General features: G+C 39.0%; 1 pseudogene across 1 annotated transcript; it reads right to left on the minus strand.

Annotated features, from left to right (window-relative positions):
• Positions 1-2,477: 2,477 nt before the first annotated feature.
• On the minus strand, positions 2,478-15,695 carry LOC145469509 (uncharacterized; annotated as a pseudogene). The gene is made up of 5 exons (XR_014042327.1): positions 15,124-15,695; positions 14,183-14,320; positions 13,269-13,697; positions 3,975-4,112; positions 2,478-3,086 (listed from the first exon to the last, which is right to left on the minus strand). The product of XR_014042327.1 is annotated as an uncharacterized LOC145469509 (transcript).
• Between the last annotated feature and the right edge of the window lie 519 nt (positions 15,696-16,214).

Genomic DNA, 16,214 nt, shown 5'->3' on the forward strand with positions numbered 1-16,214 from the left:
TAAATTTCACCGTGCATTACCGCCACTATAAATCCTAGATCGAACAAATTTAGCAAATCATTGACACAATGAACTGCACACGTTCGTACTTAGACAGCAAGCAGTCGGTTTGTGTTCCTGAAATCCTTTGGATTCTCTTTAACTTTCCATCGGAAAAAATAAGAAGGAAAACAGGTCTAAAAATAACAAAGTTTATATGGGAATCTGATTTTAAATAATATTCATAAACTGTGCTTCTGCAGGATTCATGAATTGGAAACATTAGGCCCTCAAATCCTTTGCCTAGTGCCTAAAGTTTCCAATTCATGAATTTTTCAGAAGTAAAGTTTTATTAATTTAAAATTATTTGGCATCGTGACTTGCAGCTCTGACCCGCTCACATTTCAAAGCGCTTGAATTTTCAAAAAACCCGCAAAAATAGCTTACCTCGAGTGTTTACTGATGGCTGGACGTCAACTAGAGGAATCTCCTTCACTTCCTGCGAAGCAAGTCTCTTCACTCCCTCAAAGCCCGAGGGAAGGGCACCTAAGAATTCTTTTTGCAGCGAACCGAAATCCGTGCTGGCAATCTTCGCTTCGAGTGTAAACAGCGTGCGAAAACCGCGTCAACTTTCTTCCATGTATTGCGCGATTGGATTGGTTGATTTCTGACCAATTACGATTCTCGTTTAATATATATCGATTTGATCGCTCTGTTTCCCGTTTTCCGATGTTTTCCGATTGAGAACAGCTCAAATAAGAGCACTAAAACCACTTCTTGTTTTATTTTCCTTTTTGGATTCTCGAAAATAACGAAATTGATGAAAAAAAAAAAATTGAAAAAAGCCACGTTACGTATTTCCCGGGAGATTTGGTGCTCTAACCGGGAGACCGGGAGATTTGATGAAAAACTTCGAGACTCCCGGCAAAACCGGGAGAGTTGACAGGTATGCGCATAGAAATCGAGAGCGAATAATCTAACTGTTTGAGTATAAATCTACTAGTCGCTCAAAACTTTATCTAAATCGTCTTCACAGACACTTCGAAAACGCCGAAAAGCGGCCTTCATTTTGTCAACAACGGCACACTGCTACGCTACTCACTATCTATCACAGAATAGATAGTGAGTAGTGTAGCCAATCAGACAACGGCATTCCGAACGATAGTAGATAGTAGATCTAGATTTATACTAGAACTCGATAGAAACACCGTGCATGTTTTCTGTTCCTTAATTTCAGCTTTAATTAATGATGATTCAAGTGATCAATATAGTTGTACTAAGATTAGGGTCATTTATTATCACCGTAAATCAAATCCAATGATTATGTTTTAAATACTTATTCAGCAGAGGCATGTTTAAAAAATGCACGTAAAGCGAAGCTTTCACGATTTAGAAGAAGGCAATTTAATTAAATAAGTTGACATGTAATAAATCTAAAGAAAGATATCAAGAGCAAGCGGAGAAAAGATTGTTAATCAGAACTAAAGAAGAACACATTTAAGGATTGTAAATAAGATATGATTAAATAGTGTTAATTAAAAGGTGTCGAAATGCCTTTTGCGTTCAATTGAGTTTGCCAACGACTGAATTATGTGAGAAGTACTCGAACCTATCAGAAAGTAATTTTACAGGAAAAAGGCCAATTCAGGTTTGTTTTTCTTCTGGACACTTTACGACCTACTTCACAGGCTTCACAGATACCCTATCTCCCTTGACCCATTGACACCTGTGTCGGCAGTTACCTGCTGTGATGAGCGTTGACCTTTGTTCCACTTCTGACGTCATCACCTTCGTCCAAATTGGCGTCATTCATACTCAAGTTCTGAAGGAGGAAGAGATCCAGTTTCCAATGATACCCAGATCAGAGTGATTGCGTCAATTATTATAAGACAATTAAATATGCACGAAAATGTTTAGAAATTTGATTGAAAAGCTTTGAGCAAATTTTCCCTCAACTGCATTTGGCTATTGAGAATTGCCCGTCTCGATGATGCTTTCTCGGGAATTGTTCCACTGGTTGCAAACCCAGTAGAAGGTCCACCACTGCAGCAAAAGATAAAAGGAGAAAAAGGAGAAAAGCGTTAAGACGTAGGTCACGATACACACAGGATAAAACTTAAAAGCGAGACAAGTATATATATTTTTCTGACAAATACGAACCGGTTAAAATTCATTCCAGTGTCTACAGTTACTTATGCTTTATGTTTGACTTGAATAAGTACTTTTGTAAATATGTGTAACCAGAAGCATATCACCTCGCGAGGTGATATGCTCCTTAGCACCCTTGCACTACTGTAGTTAATAATGTTTGTATTCACCCTTAGCGCTGGCAGAAATTGTAAAAAAAGAACAGCACATATAATGCGTGTTTTATCTATGCTCTTTCAATATTCAGAACTTATATTTTTGTAGCTTAATCAAAGTCTGAATTGTTTTTATATGCTCTTGTAAAGGAAGATTCTTATGTAATATTCTTTAGTGGCTTTTAACAATTTTTTCGCTCTGAAGTAACAAGATTTTAATTCTAGTCAAGATTAATAAGAGTTGAGTTTACGTTCACGTTTTTATTGTCTGTTTAAATTAAACTTCAGTCAACTTTTTGGCTTTGACAGTTTCAGATAAGTCAGAGGCTCATGTGATATTAAGCATACCACGCATACACATCAACACATGTTGTTCCACTATTATTCTCTTCACTCCAATCGGTCCAATCCTGTCCGAACATATCTCAGGCTCATGATCGCCTGACACAGACACCTGAATGGGAATATCGCGGAAAATGAGCTCTGGAGATGTGTGGGTAGTTCCGTTAAGACGGTAATAGTGGTTTTTGTTTTCGACGCCAGCTTTTAAGTCTCCAGTTGGTGGCAGGATGGCTTCTTTCTTTGCATTGGTAATGATAGTCATTAAGCTGTTTTTTCTATAGTAAGGGCTTGTACAACAGCCCCAGTAGGATGGCGGGAAATTTCGGTCACATATGATCGAGCCCGACTTGCGGACGAGCTTCATTGTCTTGAGAAGTCCACTCTTTGTGATGTTGAAGGCGCCGAACTGCTTACCTCGCGCCCTAAAGCAAACGGATTCTTTGTTTATTTTCTGCCAGTTTCCTAAAAAAAAAATTATTAAAAAATATACAATACTAACGGTAAAAAAAGTATTTAACATGGAAAGTGATTAGAATCGACCAAATTATACATCAAGGCAATAAGAAGCGCACTAACTAGACAAAACAAGATCTCAGTAAAGAGTAAGTACTGCTGGATCGTACAATTAGAGTTTTTCCAACAGACACGTTTATGGTCATGAGGAGTTTGTTTCGCGTCGTACATTTGGATCCTATTTCAAACCCTTCTAGCTCATTTAGCCCACTTATGCCACTGGAGAAAGAGACTGCTTTCCCCTAGATTGTTTGGTTGATCGACTACGCACTTCGTATTTCAGAGCAACGAGAGAGTTCAATCAATCACAGCACGAGTGTGAGCAATAAGGGCCTGAGTCTGCTCGTAATCTCACCAATCATGGTTGAGCATTGTGAATACCCGGTTGGAACAAACAAAAAATGCATATTTGAATTTTATTGACTTGAAAAGTACAGAGACAGTACAACAATTAAACATAATTTGAACTCAGCGCAGACACTTTGAATTGATGGTTTTTAAATATTTTCTTACATTCTTGCCACTAGTTTTAGAGTTAGGTCATACACACTTTGTTTGAAAACATTGTAGTCGCTAGACTGCTGATGCCTCAACTGGACCGAGCTGGCGGGTTGACATTTTGTTGCTCGGTTCGAATTTGGTTTCGTCACTGGACCGAACTGTGGAGGCGCTGTGGCCTGATGGTTAGTGCGCTGGTCTCCGGATCGAGCGGTCCATGTTCAAGCCCTGGCCAGGGACATTGTGCTGTGTTCTCGGGCGAGACACTTTACTTTCAGAGTGCCTCTCTCCACCCAGGTGTATAAATGGGTACCTGAGAATTAAAGCTAACTTCTGTACCTTCACAGCGAGCCAGGATTGTCTGAGCATTCCCATCAGAGTATATCCAGTAATCCCCGTTAACCATCTCAGTTCCTTCACTGGCCTTGATCTCACTGCACGATTCAGCAGGAAGCTCTTGAATGGAGCCAAGAGGAACTGTGTGATGAAACAAAAGATCTCAGTGTCAGAGTAATTTTATTTCAAATGCTTACAAGAAGAGCTTAAGGTGACTCAAAACAGTTTCCAGCACGTTTTGATGGGTCGTTATAACCACTCTTTATCACTTGATGCTACAATCATGGTATCAAAAAACTGCCCAATCTTTGGTGAACACGTTGTTGTCATTTTCGTGACACAATAGATTACCATAGCAACTTATAATTCAAAAACGGCACGGTGAAATCTTTTTATATTGTCAAATTTTAATAAGAATCTGCATAAAACGCAACTTTAATTTGGCAAAGTTTAAAAAAAATTCTGTACATAGGGTTCAGAGCCACCTGAAAATTAAAAAAAAAACCACGAATATTAGAATTATCTCAATTTTGGGCAGAGAGCCTCGGAATCATGTTAGAATATTAATTTTGATTTATCGCGAAAATGGAGTATTGTCTCGTGTAATATTTGTTACTTCTGACGAAGAAATGGGTGCGAGGCCGCTTTCCTTGATCACATATGACCTATTGGCAGTCCGGGATCGTTATCAGATTTGATAACCATGTGACGTCACAACATGGCGGCCATTTCAAAAACCGGGAATTTTCGTATTCACTTCGCTTTGCTCGTTATTTGTTCGATTATACTCGGGTAATTTACCCATAATTCTATTCGAAAATTACCAGAAAAGAAGGAGCCTCACGTGTTTTGAAGATGGCGGTTGAAGACCAGCGTAAACGATGTAAAATGCTACTCGTAAAGTGAAACAGCGCTTGTAATTTTGCATCCAAACCTGGTATGTTTTTCATTTTGTCATTAGATTTAAGTTACCTGGAGATTTTTGCGAAAATCACAAAAAATATGTCGTTAATCTTCACGCCATATTCTTGGGATTTAACGTGTTTTTAGTGTTGTGCACGATCTGTGAAAAAAGTGCACGGGGGTATTTTGATTTGCGATGTGTTGTTCATAACGGCGGCCATATTTACAGCTGTAGTCGATATGTTCCAAGGTATTGAGATGGCGGATGCTGGTACCCATAGAATCAAAATAGCAAATTTATGTCGATTTTGTGGATATAGCTTGGTCATTACATAGGGTAGGTTTATTGTTGTCGAGTTTTGCAGCATAAAATTTTCGTTCCTTTTAGGCCTGACAGACACGCACCATTCAACTTTAAGAATTACTGGTGGCGAAATCAAGGGGTACGTAAAAGTAACTTACATAAATCATCTAAGCCCCCTCAGAAAAAATTATAGCTCTTAGTGAGTCGCTCGATTCATGGTACAGCAGTCCAGGTGGTCGGGAAACCACTTGCAAATCTAACATTAGTTGTTTATTTTCTTTTGAAGGGTTACCATGAGGTCAAAATCAAGGGGCCAGAAGGAACTCCTTTTCATGTCCTTCCTGAAAATTGGAAACAAAGACTCGTTCGCACTTCGTTTTTGCCGGAAATTAGAGAAATACCCGAGACACTTCTAGACGTGTAACAGTCTGGTATCCAAGAGCGCTAAGAAAAATTACACTTTGAGAGAAGTTGTTGGAAGACAGATAGGCCGGGTGCAATACTTCATAAACAGGGAACTAAAACACCTTTCGGACTGCGGGAAAATCGACAATCACGTTAAAGGGTAAGTTGCATATATTTTAGAGTCAATTTCAACAATTCGCAGTCCTGAAATATTTTCCGGAAATGCCGGCCAAACTAGGTCAGTTTTCTGGCACACCAGTCGTTATATAATGAAGCTTATTGTTGGATTTAGCGAGTGAACTATGGTATGAAAACATATTACTTGAATTATAGTTTCTATTATATGAATCGGTCATTAAAAGCGTTTTTCCATATCACCGAATGCACAACAATAGACTACTGATCTACAACTAAAACAATTTTTTTCCGGAAATGCCAAGACTTCCAAGTTTACCGTCACATCTCACGACATAAAGTGTTGCATGTACCCATTCCACTGAACGGAGGTGTATCACGAATTAAAGTAACTATACCTGCTATATTTTTGTTGTTGTGCCAGAACCATATCAGGCGAGCCCACAACGACAAAGAGAACTGCAGTGCATCAAAGATGGAAACGAAATGTACAATACGGCAGAGGGGATTGAATTAGCAATCGCAGAAATGGAATTAGGCGTGGGATGGGATATGGCCATCGAGGTAAGCTATTCTATCTTCAGTATATCTGGACAGAGAGTCGACAGAGGGAGGGTCGCGAACTGTTTCGGTACTGTTAATTCCATTTCATAGTAATGAATCATAGTAGGAGTTGTTTCGGTCCTAACCACGCTTCGCTCATGCAAATTGAACGAAATTCAGTTACAGCTCTCCGCTTAGAATATAGAAGCAACTTGTTCAGTGTCAATTTGTGAACTCAAGATGTATTTACTGTTAGTGTTTCGTTTATATTTTATACAGACTGTTGAACAGCCAGCTTCGCCAACTACCTAGAAAATGAAGCCTGAGTGAAAATAGAAGCTATCATATTAGTATCAATAAACAACGCTTTTGTGAACAGAATAACTGTTGTCTACCTTCGTGTGTTTTTACTCGGAACAAATATTATACAGTGTCTATCTGAAAATGAAACTTTTCGCTGTAGCTTTTTGACAAAGACAGTTTTCTTCCATACATCTCTGTTTCTATTCCATAATCCAGTAACCTATTGGGAAGCAAACATACAATTACAATTAAATGAAATTGCATTGTGATGTTGTGAAAAAGTAACTCCTTTCATCGCAGCGCCCCGTCGACCGCCATATTGAATTATACACTGTTGCTACCAAATAATGTCACGTGAACGAAAACTTGCGCAGCGATTGGTTAATGGTTTGTTTTGGTCGAGGTTATCAAATCTGATAACGATCCCGGACTGATTGGTAACCGTTAGTTGGATACGAGATATTTTACCTCAAGTAATCTGTGTTACCGAAAAGATTGTTTTAACCTCGCTCCGTCATGTCAACGCAGCGGCTGACAACTTAACAAGAAATAAACTTTATCTTCTTTGTCTAACTCCGATGAAGTTCCTAGCCATTATACTGCTTACTAAGTGAGAACTTTTGACTGCGGTTTGTGGTCCTTTTTATCGCTCTAATAAGGAACTGTTGAACTCGTACGGATGCAATTGCTGGAAAAGCATTTTAACCATCTTATGTACATTGGACGTTGGTGGAAAAGTGTGTGAACGTTTTTTATTGCGTTCGCAGAACGCAGTTCATAATCCTAGGTGTCTTGTGGTCTCGAGGGTGACCTATTTGAACATTTTTTTCGTTGAAGGTCTGCATTTTCTGCGCCATTTTGAATGACGTCAAACGTCATATAACTATGAAGTAGCTAAGTATCTATGCTCTCTATTACAACCCTACATCCCTACTAATTATTGCACTCAGGATAGCTTTACTTTTGTTAATGAAATCCAAGATATACCTTTATCGGGTAATTTTATGGTTTCATTCGACGTTGAAAGTTAATTTACCAACATACCCTTGAATAAGTGCATTGGTCTAGCGGTTCGCTGCATAAAGGAGGATGATATGGACAATAAGTTAAGTGCCACCGAGCTTAAAACCCTTTTACGTTTTGCCACAGCCCAAACTCACTTTTTGTTTGAAGGTTCTTATTATGATCAGGTAGATGGTGTGTCTATGGGCTCGCCCCTTGCCCCCGTCTTAGTTAACCTTTTCATGGGGCATAATGAGAAGGATTGGATAGAAAACTACTTTCTGTGTATTTGAGAGGGAACAAGATGCTTTTTCCTTTTACAATTACATCAGTTCCCAACACCCTAACATACGGTTTACTATATATGGAGATGGAAGTCAGTAGATAATAAGTTAGCTTTCTTGGATGTCTTGGTCAATTCAATAACAACCCTCTTAATCTCCAGACATCTGTTTTCCGTAAGAAAACTTTCACGGGGCTCCTAACTATGTATTTTAGTTTCACTTCATTGTCCTACAAAATGGGTCTTGTTAGAACACTGGTGGACAGGGTTTACAAAATGAACAATTCTTGGCTAGGCTTTCATATTATTATTACCCTTATCCTATGGAAGAACCTTTTCCCTGTTCGCATTGTAGAAAAGGTCATCAATAGACACGTCAGTAGAGCTACAATCCGCCCATCAGCTAGCTCTCAGGTTCAGCAAGCCGTTTCAACTTATTATTTAAAGTTACCCTATGTAGTCTCCTTCACCAGAGAAACATAGAAAAGGCTACGCAAACTCGTTCAGCACTATTGTCCTAATAACATCGAAATTAAGTTAGCTTTTTCTTCTTTTAAAGTTGGTAGTATGTTTAGTGTTAAGGATCCTGTTCCTCTCGATCTCCGTTCGTGCGTTGTCTACAAGTTTTCCTGTGCAGGATGTAACGCCTGTTAGATCGGCGAGAGTAGCTGACATCTTTCGACGCGCGTTCGTGAGCATCTGAGCAGGGACAGGAACTCACACGTATATCAGCATTTGCAGCAATCCCAGGCATGTCGGTGTTTAGCTTATAAGAACTGCTTTTCCATCGTGGATTGTGTATCCAGCAAACTACAACTTATGTTGAAGGAAGCAATGCACATCAAATGGGAGAATCCCACTTTAAATAAGCAGCTGAAACATGCTGACTTAACTCTCTCGTTCTGATATTATTCTTTATCTATATACATTTATTTAGTAGCGGTTTATTTCATATTTTTTTTGATAACATTTTGTGTTATAATCATTGTAATTATTTCTATTTTTTACAATTTTTTCCCTTGTATTAAGTGTAGTACTCGCGCAAGTGTTATTCCATGTCTCGCGCTTCTTAAAATTGTACGCTAATTTTTTCGAAATTATGAATTGTATCACGTTTTACTTATACGCCATTGCTTGTGTTAATTCAACCGAACTTGTAAACGAAGTCACAACTGAAGATTATCGTTGAACGTTCGAAACATGTCTTGCTGTAAACTTAAAGTTGTTGTCCATTTCTTAAAATTATAATATTATTGCCGTACAAACAAAATTTGCAAGCGCGTTAAGGGTGGTGTTGACGTGTTCGTTAATACATCACTTTAAAATTCTCAACAAAAATTTGTTGCCATTCAGTTAAACATGTGTGGTAAATATTTCATTTTTCCAGCCAAGTGTGTTATATCTTACAAGTTCTAGAAGCGAAGGCAGCTTTGTTGTTGACAGATACTCAAGGCCATAAAACTATTTAAGCGATGCTGTCATGTTCGATCAATAATCGAACAAGTTCGTAATTGATTGATGCCCGGCGGTGAATGAAAAATATAAAGAAAAGATGAAACAGGAAGAACAGTGAAGGTAGATTAAGTATTTCTAACTATATTGGCAAAGGGGAACTCACGTAAACGTCATCCATTTAGCATCAAAGTAAATATTAATTTGAACTAAAAGAATATCGGGCAACAAAGGAAAGCTAATAGAATGGTTCCACGCCTCCGGCAGGCTCTAGTATACCTTCTTAGAACTCTATGTTGATATTTCTTTCAGACTGAAAAGCAGAAAAACTCGGGCATCCACTTTTTTAGATTTCCGTGTTGGAAATAAGGTAACAAATGACATACCTTCGCTCTATGCTCTGGACCCTTTAATGCGTCCACCTGCTGATATTAACAAGTTTCTTTGTCCTAACGAAAAGCTCAAGTTTTCTTTTACCGATATTTTTCAACTCAACTTATTCTAGATCATTCTTGATATTAAGAAACCCTAACTCAATAAATTTCTATTATTACAGGCGAAGATGCATTAAACTATTCCGACATCCTAAGACAAAAGTAACATGTTGCTTTAGCCGGATCTGTTAATCCATTAAATTAGGGTGTTAGTCAACTCGATTGATATCGCGAGAAATATTTCATATCATTATTCGCCCAAGAAATCTCTGACATAGATAAAGATAACCGTTCTTCCTCTTCCCTTGTCTTCTTGCTCGCCAAAGGTTACTCATCTCTAATCAGTTTTTGGTAGTGACATATTTTTCTTGAAAAACCGCGGGCAAACTTATTTTAAGAAATAGGACCGTACCACAACTTATGGCCGAGATACAAATTTCAAATTTAATATAACATTTATCACCAATTTCCGAAGCAGAAATGAAAAGGTTTTCGCCGAGGTGTTATCCAAGATTTTCACTGTTTTGAATCCTTATTTTCTGACGAACGAGACACGAAATGTATTGCTTTTCCTGCATCATTTTTATTAGCATTCTTCTCACGTTTCCTTTTTTGCCAATCAATCAACTGACGCAAATCTGAAAAGGATCTCAAATTTTGCGTGGTCTGCTATCCACCAATAATAAACAATTATTTCATCAGCCGAAACTGAAAGCTGAGGCTGATATCACTTACCAAGACCTTGGTTATTCTAGTCAAGTATAAAAAAATTAGTTTATTCTTGAGGCAGAAAAGACCCAAAGTTGCGCGTTGCTGGTACAACAAAGTGATTCAAGTATCCGTGTCAGAGAAAACGGGCAAAACCAAAAGATCCACGTCACATTCAACATGAAAGCTATCCGAAAGGATTACAAACCATGGCATTTACCAAGGTAGGCGTTCGTTTTCCTTCGAGATGTCACCGCATCATGATTTTGGCCTCACATGCGGTCCAAAACACAGGTAGCCCAAGCTCGCAAACTGAGCGGTCGTACAATGCAGTAATACTGAAGTCTCAAAACAGTTGAAACATAATAATTTTTATTGCCCGGAAAAACGGTTCTATTCTCAAGTCTTAAAGACACGAAGCAGTATAAATAAAATATACGTACCGTACTTGAGGTGTGTTTCCTTGTTTGGCGTGGGAGGTTTTGTAAATAATAAAAAAATAAATAAATAAATAAATAAATAAATAAGTGATATTCATTACAGGAAGCTCTCTCACCTAACGGTTATAGGCCATTGACATTGGTTATTGACATTTAGATGGTTTCAGTTAGCTTCACTATTTTGTCCTCTGGATATCCTTTCCAAAGTTTGGGTACTGAGTGATCCCAGCCTAACGAGTCCACTGAAGGGAAAGGTCTCCAAATGCTCCAGTCGCCTCGAAATTTCAAATACAGCAGGAAAGATAGTCTTCCTTCACGTTTCTGTTCTTCATCCGTTCATCCGCGGTCGGTTTAGTTACACTGACATGGAATAGAGGGCTGCCATCTTCGGCAAAGGGTTTTCGCTGAGAGCCGTCCGATATGAAGTCTGAAATGTCAATCATGTCCCACCCTCCGCCTAATCCTTAGACAGTGTACCTAAATTACATTAACTAAACTTCCAGTGCGTAAATTCCCAGCGAAACGAAAAACAGATGTTCTTCTCGATACTTAACTTCCAATGTTACCAAAACAAAATAAAGTTGACCTGTTCATGCCATTCTTAGTTTTTGTTTTTTCCCTTGAACGGGGTGCCATGTTTCGGGTTTGCATTTCCTCTTGGTTTGGGCCTTAAATAGGGTATCAATTTTCAATTGATCATCCTCAAAGGGGGTCAGGGCTTAGTCAACCTCGTTGCCAGGGCTTTGGGTTGGGTTCAGTAAAACTTTTCGCGGCACGCATCTATTCCTAATATACGGAAGTACCCTCCGCCCCCCCCCCCCCCCCCCCGCCCATTGCTATTGCAATTTAGTGTTAACAGTGTAGATCGGTTGTATAGTAACGGCTGCTTGACAATCGCATCAGCAACGTAGTGAAATTTCCAAATAAAGAAAACACTGAATGAAAAGTGATGTTACAGGACGGTGAACTCACGCCTTCATGTTGTTTCCAAGAAAGTTCTAGAAAGGTTGGTATTTTAATATAGATTATGCTTTTGCCAAGTCAATACAGAGCTAAATTGTAATCACAACTTGTGATTACAATTAGTTTGATTACATTAGTTTTACTTGTTGTAATCACAACTTGTGATTACAGTTAGTTTGATTGCATTAGTTTTACTAATGGGCCTACGACACTGGTTAACGGTACTTCTATTGAACAGTACATCAACAACGGTTCAATCGCTAAATGGCCGATATTTAATAAGAATATTTAAATCCTTGTCTAGCACTCGCCAGCTCTTGAGCCAGGAGGCGGGTTACGTTAAACCCTTTAGAACTGCCAATCAAGATTTGCAAATGGTGAAGGAGACCAGTATTAGAGCCTAAACGAAGTCAGTGCTCATGCAAAAACTTTAACTATGGTACATGCATTACAGGAAAGCAGACCTGTCCACGAAAATGAACTTCAACCTGGAGGCAAGGCATCTTACCGGAAATGATTGTAACACGTCACATAGCGTGACCTGACAAAAGTTAAAAGCTCTGGAGGCAGAGTGGCCGAGTTGGTAGGGCGCTGGACTTGAAATCCGGAGGTCGCGGGCTCAAGTCTCGCTCTGACCACTATTAAAGCTGGAGTTGCTTCCCCACAGACCCTAGTTCAACTCCTCTGTTATGCTTGTAAATAGCCAACTGGTGTGCCCTCCCCCTGTTGGGATTTTTAAGCCTGTTATGGTTAAGCTAAAATGCATAAGATCATTTACCGGCCCAAATGTTGCTCGTTAGAGACTTAGATAGGTCAGTTGGACAGAATTATGGATAAAAAAAGAAAGTTTTGGAAAAAATGTGCTTCTCCTTAAGTGGCATGCCTGAGAACTGTGGCTAGTTGTAGTTAAGCGCGTCGACCACTATAAACATTCAACATCTTTTTTTAATATTTTTAACAGCAAGAATAGTAAATTTTAATACAAAGAATGCACATATATAAACTAATTAATATACATTCCGATAACTATTGATATTTATACTTCATGTTTGATACATGTACTGTAGTTTGGAATGAGACTGCTGTTGGAGAAGAAGTGGAGCTTCAAAAACTTTCGTGAGAGCCTAGATGTGTAATTACTACATTAGCCCTTACAGCCAGGTAAAAATAGTATAGTACATACAATGCTTCGTCGTCTTGGTAATTGCTCGACGCTACTTTCATATTTCCACTATTCTTAGCATTTTATTCCGTGAATGTCTTCCTGCATTTGTGCGCTAAGTTACAAGATTCAATACAAGAGAAGATAAATATGAGCGGCGTTTACGTTAATTTTTCAGTGTCTATGAACACTTACTGCTTCGGATAAGTCAGATGCTCATGTTAAAGCATACCACGCATACACATCAACACATGTTGCGCCTCTGTTGTCACCTTCAGCACAATCCTTCCAATCCTGTCCGTACCATATCTGCAACTCCTGATTGCGTGACACAGGCAGCTTGTTAGGAAGGTCCGGGAAAACGAGCTCTGGAGATGTGTGGTTAGTTCCATTAAGACTGTAAAAGTCTTTTTCGTGGTTACACCCGGCTTTCAGGTCTCCAGCAGGTGGCAGGATGGCTTCTCTCTTTGCATTGGTAATGATAGTCAGTAAACCGTTTTTGCCATACACGAGTTCATTTCTGCAGCCCCAGTAGGATGCCTTGACTTTTGAGTTGCATTTTATCGAACCCGACTTGCGGACGAGCTTCATTGTCTTGAGAAATCCACTCTTTGTGATGTTAAAGGCACCATACGAGCCTTGTCGCGCCCCAAAACAAACGGGTTCTGTGTTTAATTTCTGCCAGTTCTCTAAAATACATTTTCAGAGAAAAATATTTGCATCCATGTCTTACGTTGCGATCCTGTGGCACACTCTTAATATTAAGGCTCAGGGGCCAATCAGATCAATGTTATAAATCTTTTTTAAAGTCATCTGGTAACATGAAACAATTTTTTTTTTTTTTTTCATTAGCATCAACTCCTAGGTATATTGAGGGAAATTTTCAGAGGTAAAACCAGTTTCTTTAAACACAAAGGTTAAGATCGTTACCGATCGCTCCCACAGGCGGACAAAAATTCAATATTTCTGCGAATCAGCACTCACCTCTGGAATTTTTTGGACACTTTAATTTATACCTGTGCCGTCGAAAGCAAAAAGACTGTTTGCCCTCAAAATTTATTGGTTGATCGATTAATCGACTAAGCCACTCCAGTGTCTTGCAAATTTTTATAATGTTTTTTTCAGGTGCTAGGAGGTTGAACTTCTTCTTTATCAATAAACTAAATGGTCGTACCTTCACAGCGAGCCAGGATTGTCTGAGCATTTCCATCAGAGTATATCCAGTAATTCCCGTTAACCATCTCATTTCCTTCACTGGCCTTGATCTCACTGCACGATTCAGCAGGAAACTCTTGGATGGAACCAAGAGGGACTGTGAGATAAAATAAAAAGATAAAAGATCCCGTAAGTAATTTTGCTTCAAGTTATTTTAGAAACAAGAGGAACTAATAACAGATAAACCTTATTCGTAACCCTCTTATGTTCGTTAGACGATGCTGGAAAATTATTCTTTTTATTGGATGAGAATAGGCTCTTTCTTAAATCTTTTTCCCCTGTATACTGTAAGCATGTATCCAACAAAATTATTTCTTTATCTGAAATTTCAGGCGTGAATTTTACGGTCACTGATGTGCATGATAGTTATTCATCAGCTCTATAGTAAACGTGTTTATTTCCTTATTGTTTATGTTCCATAGACAAGGGACATCACCGAAATATGTTTTCATTGATCGGATTTATATGGCTGCGGTTAATGATTTCTGTTTCTACCGCGGCCGTGAAAATGTTGGCCAAGGAGACCGCCATTTCTGTAGTCATTGCGGTATCATGTGTTTCCGCTAAAATGAAAAGAGTTTTCTTTTAAGAGAAGCTTTAGCATCTCTCTGAGGTAGAGGTCAGGTATGGGAGGTTTGTTTGGGTGGAATGTTTCGTATGTTTTACATACAGTCGTGATTCCTTCCTCTGGCCTGTGGGATGTTAGCATATAGTTTTGGCACGTCCATTGCGCCGAAGCCACGTACGGAGACATCCCACCTCTTCTCCTGGTGGTTTCGCCGCTCCGATAGGAGAATCCGCAACCGCACTCAAAATTACGCTCGCCACGGACGCTAGCATTGAAAATGGCTGCATTGGAAAAATGAGACAAACATGCAAGTAAGGAGAATGGAAGTGTACCTCTGTTTTTTGCCCTTTTCATGTAGAACCTTGTCTGATCCGGCCTAAAATCTTCAGGTCTCGCTTCTTTAGTTTGATTGTTCAGTTCGCAAACTTTATGACCAATAACGAAATTGTAGCTTTGACACGTAACTTCTTCTTCGCACATCAAATAGCACCCTGCAGGCCATCCAACCTTGCTTGTTTTAAACGTGTGGCCCTTGAGGAACATTCCTCCAATGGAGTATTCCGTTGCTTGGCATTGGAGAGCAGCTTGAAATACACCGATTCGGGACATCAGGAACGCAACTGAGAGCCAGAACTTGGGATTCATATTGAATTGAATGCGTCGGTGACTTTGCTACAAGCAAAATAAAAGCGTTCAAAATGACCTTTAATTGCTACTAAATAACGCTAATACTGTGATTCAGTTTTGTTGTAAGCGTCTGTTTAATTTAATCAATAAAAAGATCGAGGTTCCCAACCATTGCTGTCCTCGTTTGTGCACGGCAGAAATTAATAACCTCCTTAATTTAGACGGGAAGAAGTGGCAAAGATTGTCATATCCTTTTGACAATCTTTATTTCTTAGCTTGATCCTCTTGAGTAGCACAGAGGCACTTATCCGAAGTATCGAAAAGACTCTCACATAAAGTTTGTAAACCGATGGGAGATTCTAAAAATCGACGGAAAATTAGTTGTCAGTTTGTAACTTAATTTTCGAGGCAGTGCAAACGTACATTTGTTTCTAATATCGCATTTCTTATGATAACTGGTCAGCTGTACATGTAGGGCCAATTGAAATACAATAAACAGTCAAGTGTTACTAATATATGTTACAAGTACTTTTTTTGTAGCAGTAACTTAGGACCATGAAAATATATGACCAGTAAGAATACGTTTCTTTAAGAAAATCCAAGATTGGATTCTTAAATCGGAAAACGGATTTTGCGTTCTTTACTAAACAGATCAATCCAAGATCACTCGGATCATGCATAGTGCATCAAAGGAACCGAAGAATCCTTGTCCAGCTCAGAGTGGATTCTTCGGTTCCTTTGACGCACCATGATCCCAGAGATCTTGGATCAACCTGTTTAGAAAAGAAACGCAAAA

This window comes from Orbicella franksi, chromosome 15 (genome assembly GCF_964199315.1).
Source record: "Orbicella franksi chromosome 15, jaOrbFran1.1, whole genome shotgun sequence".
NCBI lineage: Eukaryota > Metazoa > Cnidaria > Anthozoa > Scleractinia > Merulinidae > Orbicella > Orbicella franksi.